Raw genomic sequence first — 16,081 nt, 5'->3', positions numbered from 1 at the left:
GCCGCCGCCGCCGCCGCCGCCGCCGCCGCCGCTTCTGCAGAAGTAGCAAATGGCAATCGTAGCAAATGCGGCGAGGGACGCCCTGCCTTCGATTCCGAATGCACAAAGTGTGTGGTCTTGTTTCTCAGTCTATATTTGGTCGGTCACGTCAGAGGTTGAATGTAACGAATGGGTGGGAAAGAGCAAGGGGCAGCGGCTGTGTAGAACGAAAACACAAATCCTCAGGGGTGTGAGCGTTTCGAGATGAGTCGTATACTTTTAAATGTTGGTCGTCAGTGACCGTGTGGCCTAATGGATAAGGCGTCGGACTTCGGATCTGAAGATTACAGGTTCGAATGCTGTCACGCTTGTGTTTTTCCAGTTCTGAAAAAGAAACATAACGTTTTAATGTAGCAATTGAGCAGTACGAAACCGTCTGAATGTTGCAGTTGACCATTTTTTGCTTGGAGATGCTCTTGAGCTTGAAACACACACAACAAGACCGGTGTTAACTAGCGAAATGGTCGGCAGAGTGCCGACACAGCGAGTTTTGACTATCACTTGCACATCTAAAACAACGTCGGAAAGTAACTCGTTCGGCTTTTGAGTCACATAAAGTATGTGTGTTAATTTTGACGCCACTAGCTCTGCATATTGTCATGCAATTTCTTTACCTCTCAGAAATGATTATGCCATAAAAGTGAAGTACGTGACGAGTGTGACGTTAGGAAAACATTAGGCATCATGGAGAGATTCTGTATGGGACCACCCAACCCAAACGAGTACTGTGTGACGTGCTACCCGGGAGGTATTCACCGAGGTAGCCGGCTAGCTCAGTCGGTAGAGCGTCAGACTCTTAATCCCAGGGTCGTGGGTTCGAGCCAGACGCTGGGCGGAACGGAATTTTGTTCCGCTGCAGATGTAAATTACCGTTTTTCTGATTAACGAGATTTAATGGAAGTAGCAACATTAAACTTTGCCTTCGTCTCTGTCAGTCGCAAGGAAACTGTATTTGAAGGTGAAGGTGATTTTGTAGACATGTGTGAAAGACATGTTCTGAAATGCAAGTGTTGTTGTTTGGAGAGCACATCGGTTAATTGTCAGATGTGTAGCCAAGCAGTAATTTGTCGCCATAGCTGCAAATATTAGCCGGTAATATGAAGTGTTGTCAGCTAAAGTCTGATGATGCAGACGACCGTAAGGACGAAGTACCCAAGAGTACCGCTAGGCCGCGCCTCTTTAGCTCAGTGGTAGAGCACTGGTCTAAGAAACCAGGGGTCGTAAGTTCCATACTCACAGGAGAAAGATGAATCTTGGAAATCAGTTGCGCGTCGTGGCCGTATAGCAAACAGTTCCTGTGATGACGAACAATTAGCGACAGGCGTTTTTTTAAGAATTACTCTCAGATGCGATTAAGGCGAATGGCGCAAATAAAGCATTTGCCAAAGCGGTACATCTTAAGGTGGGACGAGGCAGTCTGAATTACATTTCATAGATGTATTTCTCACATATCTCAGAGCCTCTCGCGATATTCGTCGTCGTCGCCGCCGCCGCCGCCGCCGCCGCCGCTTCTGCAGAAGTAGCAAATGGCAATCGTAGCAAATGCGGCGAGGGACGCCCTGCCTTCGATTCCGAATGCACAAAGTGTGTGGTCTTGTTTCTCAGTCTATATTTGGTCGGTCACGTCAGAGGTTGAATGTAACGAATGGGTGGGAAAGAGCAAGGGGCAGCGGCTGTGTAGAACGAAAACACAAATCCTCAGGGGTGTGAGCGTTTCGAGATGAGTCGTATACATGTAATGTTGGTCGTCAGTGACCGTGTGGCCTAATGGATAAGGCGTCGTACTTCGGATCTGAAGATTACAGGTTCGAATGCTGTCACGCTTGTGTTTTTCCAGTTCTGAAAAAGAAACATAACGTTTTAATGTAGCAATAGAGCAGTACGAAACCCTCTGAATGTTGCTGTTGACCATTTTTTGCTTGGAGATGCTCTTGAGCTTGAAACACACACAAGAAGACCGGTGTTAACTAGCGAAATGGTCGGCAGAGTGCCGACACAGCGAGTTTTGACTATCACTTGCACATCTAAAACAACGTCGGAAAGTAACTCGTTCGGCTTTTGAGTCACATAAAGTATGTGTGTTAATTTTGACGCCACTAGCTCTGCATGTTGTCATGCAATTTCTTTACCTCTCGGAAATGATTATGACATAAAAGTGAAGTACGTGACGAGTGTGACGTTAGGAAAACATTAGGCATCATGGAGAGATTCTGTATGGGACCACCCAACCCAAACGAGTACTGTGTGACGTGCTACCCGGGAGGTATTCACCGAGGTAGCCGGCTAGCTCAGTCGGTAGAGCGTCAGACTCTTAATCCCAGGGTCGTGGGTTCGAGCCAGACGCTGGGCGGAACGGAATTTTGTTCCGCTGCAGGTGTAAATTACCGTTTTTCTGATTAACGAGATTTAATGGAAATAGCAACTTTAAACTTTGCCTACGTCTCTGTCAGTCGCAAGGAAACTGTATTTGAAGGTGAAGGTGATTTTGTAGACATGTGTGAAAGACATGTTCTGAAATGCAAGTGTTGTTGTTTGGAGAGCACATCGGTTAATTGTCAGATGTGTAGCCAAGCAGTAATTTGTCGCCATAGCTGCAAATATTAGCCGGTAATATGAAGTGTTGTCAGCTAAAGTCTGATGATGCAGACGACAGTAAGGACGAAGTACCCAAGAGTACCGCTAGGCCGCGCCTCTTTAGCTCAGTGGTAGAGCACTGGTCTAAGAAACCAGGGGTCGTAAGTTCCATACTCACAGGAGAAAGATGAATTTTGGAAATCAGTTGCGCGTCGTGGCCGTATAGCAAACAGTTCCTGTGATGACGAACAATTAGCGACAGGCGTTTTTTTAAGAATTACTCTCAGATGCGATTAAGGCGAATGGCGCAGATAAAGCATTTGCCAAAGCGGTACATCTTAAGGTGGGACGAGGCAGTCTGAATTACATTTCATAGATGTATTTCTCAAATATCTCAGAGCCTCTCGCGATATTCGTCGTCGTCGCCGCCGCCGCCGCCGCCGCCGCCGCCGCCGCTTCTGCAGAAGTAGCAAATGGCAATCGTAGCAAATGCGGCGAGGGACGCCCTGCCTTCGATTCCGAATGCACAAAGTGTGTGGTCTTGTTTCTCAGTCTATATTTGGTCGGTCACGTCAGAGGTTGAATGTAACGAATGGGTGGGAAAGAGCAAGGGGCAGCGGCTGTGTAGAACGAAAACACAAATCCTCAGGGGTGTGAGCGTTTCGAGATGAGTCGTATACTTTTAAATGTTGGTCGTCAGTGACCGTGTGGCCTAATGGATAAGGCGTCGGACTTTGGATCTGAAGATTACAGGTTCGAATGCTGTCACGCTTGTGTTTTTCCAGTTCTGAAAAAGAAACATAACGTTTTAATGTAGCAATTGAGCAGTACGAAACCGTCTGAATGTTGCTGTTGACCATTTTTTGCTTGGAGATGCTCTTGAGCTTGAAACACACACAAGAAGACCGGTGTTAACTAGCGAAATGGTCGGCAGAGTGCCGACACAGCGAGTTTTGACTATCACTTGCACATCTAAAACAACGTCGGAAAGTAACTCGTTCGGCTTTTGAGTCACATAAAGTATGTGTGTTAATTTTGACGCCACTAGCTCTGCATGTTGTCATGCAATTTCTTTACCTCTCAGAAATGATTATGCCATAAAAGTGAAGTACGTGACGAGTGTGACGTTAGGAAAACATTAGGCATCATGGAGAGATTCTGTATGGGACCACCCAACCCAAACGAGTACTGTGTGACGTGCTACCCGGGAGGTATTCACCGAGGTAGCCGGCTAGCTCAGTCGGTAGAGCGTCAGACTCTTAATCCCAGGGTCGTGGGTTCGAGCCAGACGCTGGGCGGAACGGAATTTTGTTCCGCTGCAGATGTAAATTACCGTTTTTCTGATTAACGAGATTTAATGGAAGTAGCAACATTAAACTTTGCCTTCGTCTCTGTCAGTCGCAAGGAAACTGTATTTGAAGGTGAAGGTGATTTTGTAGACATGTGTGAAAGACATGTTCTGAAATGCAAGTGTTGTTGTTTGGAGAGCACATCGGTTAATTGTCAGATGTGTAGCCAAGCAGTAATTTGTCGCCATAGCTGCAAATATTAGCCGGTAATATGAAGTGTTGTCAGCTAAAGTCTGATGATGCAGACGACCGTAAGGACGAAGTACCCAAGAGTACCGCTAGGCCGCGCCTCTTTAGCTCAGTGGTAGAGCACTGGTCTAAGAAACCAGGGGTCGTAAGTTCCATACTCACAGGAGAAAGATGAATCTTGGAAATCAGTTGCGCGTCGTGGCCGTATAGCAAACAGTTCCTGTGATGACGAACAATTAGCGACAGGCGTTTTTTTAAGAATTACTCTCAGATGCGATTAAGGCGAATGGCGCAGATAAAGCATTTGCCAAAGCGGTACATCTTAAGGTGGGACGAGGCAGTCTGAATTACATTTCATAGATGTATTTCTCACATATCTCAGAGCCTCTCGCGATATTCGTCGTCGTCGCCGCCGCCGCCGCCGCCGCTTCTGCAGAAGTAGCAAATGGCAATCGTAGCAAATGCGGCGAGGGACGCCCTGCCTTCGATTCCGAATGCACAAAGTGTGTGGTCTTGTTTCTCAGTCTATATTTGGTCGGTCACGTCAGAGGTTGAATGTAACGAATGGGTGGGAAAGAGCAAGGGGCAGCGGCTGTGTAGAACGAAAACACAAATCCTCAGGGGTGTGAGCGTTTCGAGATGAGTCGTATACTTTTAAATGTTGGTCGTCAGTTACCGTGTGGCCTAATGGATAAGGCGTCGGACTTCGGATCTGAAGATTACAGGTTCGAATGCTGTCACGCTTGTGTTTTTCCAGTTCTGAAAAAGAAACATAACGTTTTAATGTAGCAATTGAGCAGTACGAAACCGTCTGAATGTTGCTGTTGACCATTTTTTGCTTGGAGATGCTCTTGAGCTTGAAACACACACAAGAAGACCGGTGTTAACTAGCGAAATGGTCGGCAGAGTGCCGACACAGCGAGTTTTGACTATCACTTGCACATCTAAAACAACGTCGGAAAGTAACTCGTTCGGCTTTTGAGTCACATAAAGTATGTGTGTTAATTTTGACGCCACTAGCTCTGCATGTTGTCATGCAATTTCTTTACCTCTCAGAAATGATTATGACATAAAAGTGAAGTACGTGACGAGTGTGACGTTAGGAAAACATTAGGCATCATGGAGAGATTCTGTATGGGACCACCCAACCCAAACGAGTACTGTGTGACGTGCTACCCGGGAGGTATTCACCGAGGTAGCCGGCTAGCTCAGTCGGTAGAGCGTCAGACTCTTAATCCCAGGGTCGTGGGTTCGAGCCAGACGCTGGGCGGAACGGAATTTTGTTCCGCTGCAGGTGTAAATTACCGTTTTTCTGATTAACGAGATTTAATGGAAATAGCAACTTTAAACTTTGCCTACGTCTCTGTCAGTCGCAAGGAAACTGTATTTGAAGGTGAAGGTGATTTTGTAGACATGTGTGAAAGACATGTTCTGAAATGCAAGTGTTGTTGTTTGGAGAGCACATCGGTTAATTGTCAGATGTGTAGCCAAGCAGTAATTTGTCGCCATAGCTGCAAATATTAGCCGGTAATATGAAGTGTTGTCAGCTAAAGTCTGATGATGCAGACGACCGTAAGGACGAAGTACCCAAGAGTACCGCTAGGCCGCGCCTCTTTAGCTCAGTGGTAGAGCACTGGTCTAAGAAACCAGGGGTCGTAAGTTCCATACTCACAGGAGAAAGATGAATTTTGGAAATCAGTTGCGCGTCGTGGCCGTATAGCAAACAGTTCCTGTGATGACGAACAATTAGCGACAGGCGTTTTTTTAAGAATTACTCTCAGATGCGATTAAGGCGAATGGCGCAGATAAAGCATTTGCCAAAGCGGTACATCTTAAGGTGGGACGAGGCAGTCTGAATTACATTTCATAGATGTATTTCTCACATATCTCAGAGCCTCTCGCGATATTCGTCGTCGTCGCCGCCGCCGCCGCCGCCGCCGCTTCTGCAGAAGTAGCAAATGGCAATCGTAGCAAATGCGGCGAGGGACGCCCTGCCTTCGATTCCGAATGCACAAAGTGTGTGGTCTTGTTTCTCAGTCTATATTTGGTCGGTCACGTCAGAGGTTGAATGTAACGAATGGGTGGGAAAGAGCAAGGGGCAGCGGCTGTGTAGAACGAAAACACAAATCCTCAGGGGTGTGAGCGTTTCGAGATGAGTCGTATACTTTTAAATGTTGGTCGTCAGTGACCGTGTGGCCTAATGGATAAGGCGTCGGACTTTGGATCTGAAGATTACAGGTTCGAATGCTGTCACGCTTGTGTTTTTCCAGTTCTGAAAAAGAAACATAACGTTTTAATGTAGCAATTGAGCAGTACGAAACCGTCTGAATGTTGCTGTTGACCATTTTTTGCTTGGAGATGCTCTTGAGCTTGAAACACACACAAGAAGACCGGTGTTAACTAGCGAAATGGTCGGCAGAGTGCCGACACAGCGAGTTTTGACTATCACTTGCACATCTAAAACAACGTCGGAAAGTAACTCGTTCGGCTTTTGAGTCACATAAAGTATGTGTGTTAATTTTGACGCCACTAGCTCTGCATGTTGTCATGCAATTTCTTTACCTCTCAGAAATGATTATGCCATAAAAGTGAAGTACGTGACGAGTGTGACGTTAGGAAAACATTAGGCATCATGGAGAGATTCTGTATGGGACCACCCAACCCAAACGAGTACTGTGTGACGTGCTACCCGGGAGGTATTCACCGAGGTAGCCGGCTAGCTCAGTCGGTAGAGCGTCAGACTCTTAATCCCAGGGTCGTGGGTTCGAGCCAGACGCTGGGCGGAACGGAATTTTGTTCCGCTGCAGATGTAAATTACCGTTTTTCTGATTAACGAGATTTAATGGAAGTAGCAACATTAAACTTTGCCTTCGTCTCTGTCAGTCGCAAGGAAACTGTATTTGAAGGTGAAGGTGATTTTGTAGACATGTGTGAAAGACATGTTGTGAAATGCAAGTGTTGTTGTTTGGAGAGCACATCGGTTACGAGTCAGATGTGTAGCCAAGCAGTAATTTGTCGCCATAGCTGCAAATATTAGCCGGTAATATGAAGTGTTGTCAGCTAAAGTCTGATGATGCAGACGACCGTAAGGACGAAGTACCCAAGAGTACCGCTAGGCCGCGCCTCTTTAGCTCAGTGGTAGAGCACTGGTCTAAGAAACCAGGGGTCGTAAGTTCCATACTCACAGGAGAAAGATGAATTTTGGAAATCAGTTGCGCGTCGTGGCCGTATAGCAAACAGTTCCTGTGATGACGAACAATTAGCGACAGGCGTTTTTTTAAGAATTACTCTCAGATGCGATTAAAGCGAATGGCGCAGATAAAGCATTTGCCAAAGCGGTACATCTTAAGGTGGGACGAGGCAGTCTGAATTACATTTCATAGATGTATTTCTCACATATCTCAGAGCCTCTCGCGATATTCGTCGTCGTCGCCGCCGCCGCCGCCGCCGCTTCTGCAGAAGTAGCAAATGGCAATCGTAGCAAATGCGGCGAGGGACGCCCTGCCTTCGATTCCGAATGCACAAAGTGTGTGGTCTTGTTTCTCAGTCTATATTTGGTCGGTCACGTCAGAGGTTGAATGTAACGAATGGGTGGGAAAGAGCAAGGGGCAGCGGCTGTGTAGAACGAAAACACAAATCCTCAGGGGTGTGAGCGTTTCGAGATGAGTCGTATACATGTAATGTTGGTCGTCAGTGACCGTGTGGCCTAATGGATAAGGCGTCGGACTTCGGATCTGAAGATTACAGGTTCGAATGCTGTCACGCTTGTGTTTTTCCAGTTCTGAAAAAGAAACATAACGTTTTAATGTAGCAATAGAGCAGTACGAAACCCTCTGAATGTTGCTGTTGACCATTTTTTGCTTGGAGATGCTCTTGAGCTTGAAACACACACAACAAGACCGGTGTTAACTAGCGAAATGGTCGGCAGAGTGCCGACACAGCGAGTTTTGACTATCACTTGCACATCTAAAACAACGTCGGAAAGTAACTCGTTCGGCTTTTGAGTCACATAAAGTATGTGTGTTAATTTTGACGCCACTAGCTCTGCATGTTGTCATGCAATTTCTTTACCTCTCAGAAATGATTATGACATAAAAGTGAAGTACGTGACGAGTGTGACGTTAGGAAAACATTAGGCATCATGGAGAGATTCTGTATGGGACCACCCAACCCAAACGAGTACTGTGTGACGTGCTACCCGGCAGGTATTCACCGAGGTAGCCGGCTAGCTCAGTCGGTAGAGCGTCAGACTCTTAATCCCAGGGTCGTGGGTTCGAGCCAGACGCTGGGCGGAACGGAATTTTGTTCCGCTGCAGGTGTAAATTACCGTTTTTCTGATTAACGAGATTTAATGGAAATAGCAACTTTAAACTTTGCCTACGTCTCTGTCAGTCGCAAGGACACTGTATTTGAAGGTGAAGGTGATTTTGTAGACATGTGTGAAAGACATGTTCTGAAATGCAAGTGTTGTTGTTTGGAGAGCACATCGGTTACGTGTCAGATGTGTAGCCAAGCAGTAATTTGTCGCCATAGCTGCAAATATTAGCCGGTAATATGAAGTGTTGTCAGCTAAAGTCTGATGATGCAGACGACCGTAAGGACGAAGTACCCAAGAGTACCGCTAGGCCGCGCCTCTTTAGCTCAGTGGTACACAGTCTGCCGGCAGCGGCGGTGGCGAGCGGTTCGTCGTGCTGTGCTTCGCTCTGCGGCTGGCTTTGTTTACATCCGCTGTGTAAGTCTGTGCGTTTTCGCCGGCGCTTCGCAGTAGTTAGATATTCTGTCAACGTTCGAAAATGCAGTAATGGCTCAACTTAGTAGAAAGGACACTCTGAAATTTACCTTTGATCGACGTTTTGCTCGACCTAAATCTTTCGAAATTGAGGATTGGTTAGAGGAAGTTGTTCAAGTTCCGTTTGAAGATACTGTTGGTTTTCACTTGTCAATTGTGAGTAGTGTGATGTACTTGAAGCTGAAAAACCCTGAGTTATGCGAACGAGTTGTCAATAATACCGGTGGTAAGCTTAAGTTTAAACACAGTGATGGAAATATTGGCGAAGTTACTGTCGATCATGTGGGACTTGGTATTCGAACAATTCGAATTTTTGAGCTACCCTTTGAAGTTCCTACAGATGCGATCAATCTTGTTATTGCACCCTTTGGGAAGGTCCTCAGTAATTTTGCAGAAAAATGGTCCGGTGCTCACAAATATCCGGTTTTGAACGGTGTCAGGCAGTTGAAGGTGGACTTATTACGACATATTCCGTCTTACATTAACGTTTGCGGTTATCGAGGTATCGTCATTTATGATGGTCAACCACGAACGTGTGCAGCTTGCAATTCTCCAGGTCATATTCGTTCTGAATGTCTTCAAAGACGTGTTGTGCAGCTGCCGACAGGTGAACCGGTGAAGTCCGCGGAGATGACTATTTTGTCCACCACTTACGCTTCGGTGGCTCGCGACCAACCGACCGACCAACTGCCCATGGATACCGAAGTAGACATTCGCCCCCAACCAACCCTTCCTCCAACGGCCGGGCAACTTGTTGACATTTCTGAGCGACAAGAGCAACACCTGAGTGTGAGTGACGTGGTTGATTCCGTAGCGCAGTCCCCGACTCTGTCAACAGAACAAAATTCCACCTCCTCAGAGACGCAGGTCAGGACTGTGACTGCTGAATGTCGTTCCCCACAACCCCACCATGAAATCTCGGATTCCGATGAGCGTTGTCCACCTGCTAAATCCCCGCGGAAGAACAAGAAACGCAGAATCGCCCGCCAGGGTGCGGAAGAGGCGGCGGCGTCGTTGCGGGGAAAGGTGCAGCAAATCATGGACAAAGTCAGTGCAAAATCACCAGAATCCTCCCGACAACAGGCGCTAACTTCTGCACACCTGCGGGATGAAGATCGTGTAATCACGCTAACTGAGCCCTCTCGCGATGCTACCGGCCAGGTGTCTCCCATGTGCAGTGACGATGTTGATCATTGTTTAAAAGAACAACGACAACATCATCCTCTTGCGTCCAAGAACCCCAGCACTATAGACTGGGCGGCGGAACCAGAGGTCGAACACATGGACGCTGATGCAACTGATATTCCAGTCACTTCCCGATTTCCCGAACAGCCTTCTACGGCAGTAGAACCGGCACATGATGATAAGTTACTGGATCCACGGCAGGCAAACAAAGAAGAGGACTCTGACTTCTTTTAAAACGGCGCCGATTCCTTCTTACTCTCGTAAGAGCGTGAATGACTGATCAGCAGGCGTATAAAATTGGTACATTAAATATAAATAACATCCGCAGTTCCCTCAAACTCGACAACATCGTAGACCTCTTATACGCCGCCGACATTGATATCCTCTTGCTTCAGGAGGTCGCCGACATTGCTTTGAACCACATTCCCGGTTATAATGTGACGGCCAATCCGGGACACGGTTCCGATTTAGGCACCGCTATTCTCACGAAAGAAGGAATTATCGTCCAGAATGTAGAACGACTCATAAGTTGTAGGGGAATTGGCGTGACTATCAATAATGTTAGACTCCTAAATCTGTATGCACCATCCGGCTCAACTAATAGGCGACGCCGAGCGGACTTTTTCAAGGAAGAAATACTTCCGCTTTTTGCAACACAATATGACCACCTAATATTGGCGGGAGATTTTAACTGTGTACTTAACGCCAAAGATCAGACGCCGCATTTCAATAAATCGATTGAATTAGAACAGATCGTCAAGGATTTACGTTTAGTCGATACGTGGGAGCACAAGTTTGGTACAACACCTGGTTTTACTCACGTCACGAATCATTCAGCGAGTAGATTGGACCGCATTTACGTATCGGACACTCTCAGACAGCGAATTTTACAAACTGAGGTCTGGCCAACCAGTTTCTCCGACCATGCGGCTTATATTTGCACGCTGAATTTGGGGAAACAGGAAACCTACCGAGGCAAAGGACTATGGAAACTAAATGTTGCACATTTAGACGATCCTGAATGCAGAGAAGCCTTCACTCGAGCGTGGAATGAAAGTGAAGCCAAATTCAGTACGTACGGCTCGGCATTGCAATGGTGGCTCGAATGCGCTAAACCGAAAATTCGTAAATCCATGATACAATATTCCCGGAATAAGAACTGGTGGTTTAAGAGAACGATGGAGTTTTATTATCAATGTCTTCGAGACTTATATACTCTTGATGCCACTGTGATTGACAACTACCCCCGCATTAAAAGACTGCAAGCAAAAATATTACTTTTGAAACGAAAACAGATGGAAGGTTACAAAATTAGAGGTCGGGTTTCGACTATGGCAAAAGGCGAACAGCCATCCATTTATCACCTGATACGTGAAACTAAACGAGCACGGACAAAGATCTTAACTGAACTACAATCCGAAGACGGCACGATTCTAACTCGGCAACACGATATCAGAGACGCCGTTCAAACTTATTACACTGACTTGATGTCCAATAAACCTACCGACGACGAAGCCCTTGCAGAGTTCCGGAGCAGCTTAACGCACAGGCTTCGCCCTGCGGATGTAGCCGAACTCGTCGCCGATGTAACGGAAGATGAACTGGAAGATGTGGTGTTCCACAGTCCAAAAAACAAATCTCCCGGATGTGACGGTCTCCCGGTGGAACTTTATCAAGTCTTCTGGCCACAACTGAAGACAAAGCTGACGGTGCTCTGCAACGAACTTCTCCAACCGGACATGCCCATTCCTCCGCCATTCAGTGAAGGACTTGTGGTCTTACTCCCGAAACGGACGAGCAATAACACCGTCGCAACTTTGCGACCCATTACGTTGCTCAACAGCGACTACAAAATTTTTGCTCGCATTCTCGCAACGAGAATGAAAACTGTGATGCATACCGTCATTGGATCACATCAAACGAGTGTTGGAAAGGACAGAGCTATATATCAGACATTATCAGACTATCGAGATGTGATTTCTGTTGCGGACGCTTGCAAAATCCGATGTGCTATCGTAACTTTAGATTTCGCACAGGCTTTCGACAGAGTGAACCATCCTTACCTTTTCCAGATAATGCAGACTCTGGGTTTTCCTCCGCAGTTCATCAGCATCATACAGAAATTGTTACGGAATAGTACATCCAAACTTGTCGTTAACGGTCAGCCAAGTCGCGCCGTCCCGATAAACAGTTCTGTTAGGCAGGGCTGCCCTATGTCGATGGCGTTGTTTGCCATTGCGATCGAACCGCTGCTAGTCACCTTGACGGAACGTTTACAAGGACTCCACATACACGGGCAGAAGATAGTGTGCCGAGCTTACGCTGATGATGTTACCTTCCTAGCTATGAATGTCAATGAGGTCGAGAGGGGTCTCCTGATCATCTCACAATATGAAAAGGCATCTGGTGCGAAACTGCATTGGACGAAATCAGGGATCATGAACGTTGGGCAAGGCATAGGCGCGATCGGTCATGGCCAGCTTAAAGAGATCACTAGGATGACGTGTCTCGGTGTCGATTTTCGGAACACCATCCGCCACACCATTGCCGCCAATTATAAGCAATTGCTCAACAAAATTCGTGCTTGTGCGAAGTTACATAGCGTCAGGAAATTGGACGAGCTTCAAAAGGTTGAATTGGCCAATATTTATATCACTGCCAAAATCAATTATGTGGCTCAAGTTTTGCCCATCCCCACCGATATAGCCAAATGCATGCTGTCCGCGCTTGGACACTTTGTATGTCGTGGCCAGATCTTTAAAGTTCGATATGACACCTTGACACTCCCAACGCGAGATGGCGGACTCAGTCTCACCGATGTACACAAAAAAGCGAAAGCTCTTTATTTCTGCAAAACTTACAAGCTATGGAAACAATCACCGACCAGTCTGACCGCTCTTGTCCTGAATGAAATCGCACCGACTGATCTTCAACCGCCAATTGATGTGCACCATATACCGACTGCGCTCTACCACTTCAAGAGTTTTCTCTTAGAGTATAGTTATGTCCATACAACAGTCTCTGAAAAGAATTTGACGACAGTTAAGGCAATCTACAATTCCTTTGTGGCAACTAAATCACGGAATGTTATCGAACAAAAATTTCCAAACTACAACTGGGACGCGACGTGGCAAAACATCCACAGCCCCTACTTACCTTCGCAAGTAAAGGCGACGTGGTACGCTGCCGTCAATAGAAAAATCCCGACGCAGTCCAGGCTTCATGCAATTCATTTGCAGGACTCGCCAATGTGTGTCACGTGTAATCTCATAGACAGCGAAGAACACCGTTTCGTCTGTGGTACCACGAAAGATATATGGGGTTACGCCCGACAGAAACTGTCGAGCATCAAGAGGACCTCACCATCTGCGATAACGCCAGCTGACTTTCTCAACCCTGAAGCAATCCCATTTCCCAGGACAAAGCGGAATGCTGTCAACTGGATAATAGGTCACACAGTGCACTATATTTTTAGTACTGGCGATAAGAACAAAGACGATTTCGTTCTATACCTGACCCTGCAGCACAGCATGATCGCACGCGAACGTAACTACAAGGCGACCTTTGCCAACTTTTTAAGCAAGACCATTGTGTGATATGCGATTCGACACTCGACCCGTCAGTCTTGCCATGACGGGGAACGTAATATTTAAAGAACGCCCGAAACTATACCACGAGACATGAATGCATGTTTAACCTTCTTTCGAAGTAAGGCGAAACCGACTATTCGCTACATCATTGAGGAGCAGCAGAGGACAATAACAGACGAAAGATGTGAAGACAACACTAGAGAAAAAAAACAAACACTTTTCGTTTTCTTATATTTTGCACCAACAAAGGAGAAGATTCCTTTTTAATCACTTATTTCTTATTTATTTATTTATTAATCCTAACCAGAAAAGGTACTTTAGTTCTACACTGCTTAACATAGTTGATAGTGTCATCAAAAAAAAAAAAAAAAAAAAAAGTGGTAGAGCACTGGTCTAAGAAACCTGGGGTCGTAAGTTCCATACTCACAGGAGAAAGATGAATTTTGGAAATCAGTTGCGCGTCGTGGCCGTATAGCAAACAGTTCCTGTGATGACGAACAATTAGCGACAGGCGTTTTTTTAAGAATTACTCTCAGATGCGATTAAGGCGAATGGCGCAGATAAAGCATTTGCCAAAGCGGTACATCTTAAGGTGAGACGAGGCAGTCTGAATTACATTTCATAGATGTATTTCTCACATATCTCAGAGCCTCTCGCGATATTCGTCGTCGTCGTCGTCGTCGTCGCCGCCGCCGCCGCCGCTTCTGCAGAAGTAGCAAATGGCAATCGTAGCAAATGCGGCGAGGGACGCCCTGCCTTCGATTCCGAATGCACAAAGTGTGTGGTCTTGTTCCTCAGTCTATATTTGGTCGGTCACGTCAGAGGTTGAATGTCACGAATGGGTGGGAAAGAGCAAGGGGCAGCGGCTGTGTAGAACGAAAACACAAATCCTCAGGGGTGTGAGCGTTTCGAGATGAGTCGTATACATGTAAATGTTGGTCGTCAGTGACCGTGTGGCCTAATGGATAAGGCGTCGGACTTCGGATCTGAAGATTACAGGTTCGAATGCTGTCACGCTTTTGTTTTTCCAGTTCTAAAAAAGAAACATAACGTTTTAATGTAGCAATAGAGCAGTACGAAACCGTCTGAATGTTGCTGTTGACCATTTTTTGCTTGGAGATGCTCTTGAGCTTGAAACACACACAACAAGACCGGTGTTAACTAGCGAAATGGTCAGCAGAGGGCCGACACAGCGAGTTTTGACTATCACTTGCACATCTAAAACAACGTCGGAAAGTAACTCGTTCGGCTTTTGAGTCACATAAAGTATGTGTGTTAATTTTGACGCCACTAGCTCTGCTTGTTGTCATGCAATTTCTTTGCCTCTCAGAAATGATTATGACATAAAAGTGGAGTACGTGACGAGTGTGACGTTAGGAAAACATTAGGCAGCATGGAGAGATTCTGTATGGGACCACCCAACCCAAACGAGTACTGTGTGACGTGCTACCCGGCAGGCATTCACCGATGTAGCCGGCTAGCTCAGTCGGTAGAGCGCCAGACTCTTAATCCCAGGGTCGTGGGTTCGAGCCAGACGCTGGGCGGAACGGAATGTTGTTCCGCTGCAGGTGTAAATTACCGTTTTTCTGATTAACGAGATTTAATGGAAATAGCAACTTTAAACTTTGCCTACGTCTCTGTCAGTCGCAAGGAAACTGTATTTGAAGGTGGAGGTGATTTTGTAGACATGTGTGAAAGACATGTTCTGAAATGCAAGTGTTGTTGTTTGGAGAGCACATCGGTTACGTGTCAGATGTGTAGCCAAGCTGTAATTTGTCGCCATAGCTGCAAATATTAGCCGGTAATATGAAGTGTTGTCAGCTAAAGTCTGATGATGCAGACGACCGTAAGGACGAAGTACCCAAGAGTACCGCTAGGCCGCGCCTCTTTAGCTCAGTGGTAGTGCACTGGTCTAATAAACCAGGGGTCGTAAGTTCCATTCTCACAGGAGAAAGATGAATTTTGGAAATCAGTTGCGCGTCGTGGCCGTATAGCAAACAGTTCCTGTGATGACGAACAATTAGCGACAGGCGTTTTTTTAAGAATTGCTCTCAGATGCGATTAAGGCGAATGGCGCAGATAAAGCATTTGCCAAAGCGGTACAGCATAAGGTGGAAGGAGGCAGTCTGAATTACATTTTATAGATGTATTTCTCACATATCTCAGAGCCTCTCGCGATCTTCGTCGTCGTCGTCGTCGTCGCCGCCGCTTCTGCAGAAGTAGCAAATGGCCATCGTAGCAAATGCGGCGAGGGACGCCCTGCCTTCGATTCCGAATGCACAAAGTGTGTGGTCTTGTTTCTCAGTCTATATTTGGTCGGTCTCGTCAGAGGTTGAATGTAACGAATGGGTGGGAAAGAGCAAGGG

This window comes from Schistocerca gregaria, unplaced genomic scaffold (assembly GCF_023897955.1).
Source record: "Schistocerca gregaria isolate iqSchGreg1 unplaced genomic scaffold, iqSchGreg1.2 ptg000131l, whole genome shotgun sequence".
Lineage (NCBI taxonomy): Eukaryota > Metazoa > Arthropoda > Insecta > Orthoptera > Acrididae > Schistocerca > Schistocerca gregaria.
Note: the sequence above shows the minus strand (reverse complement) of the source record.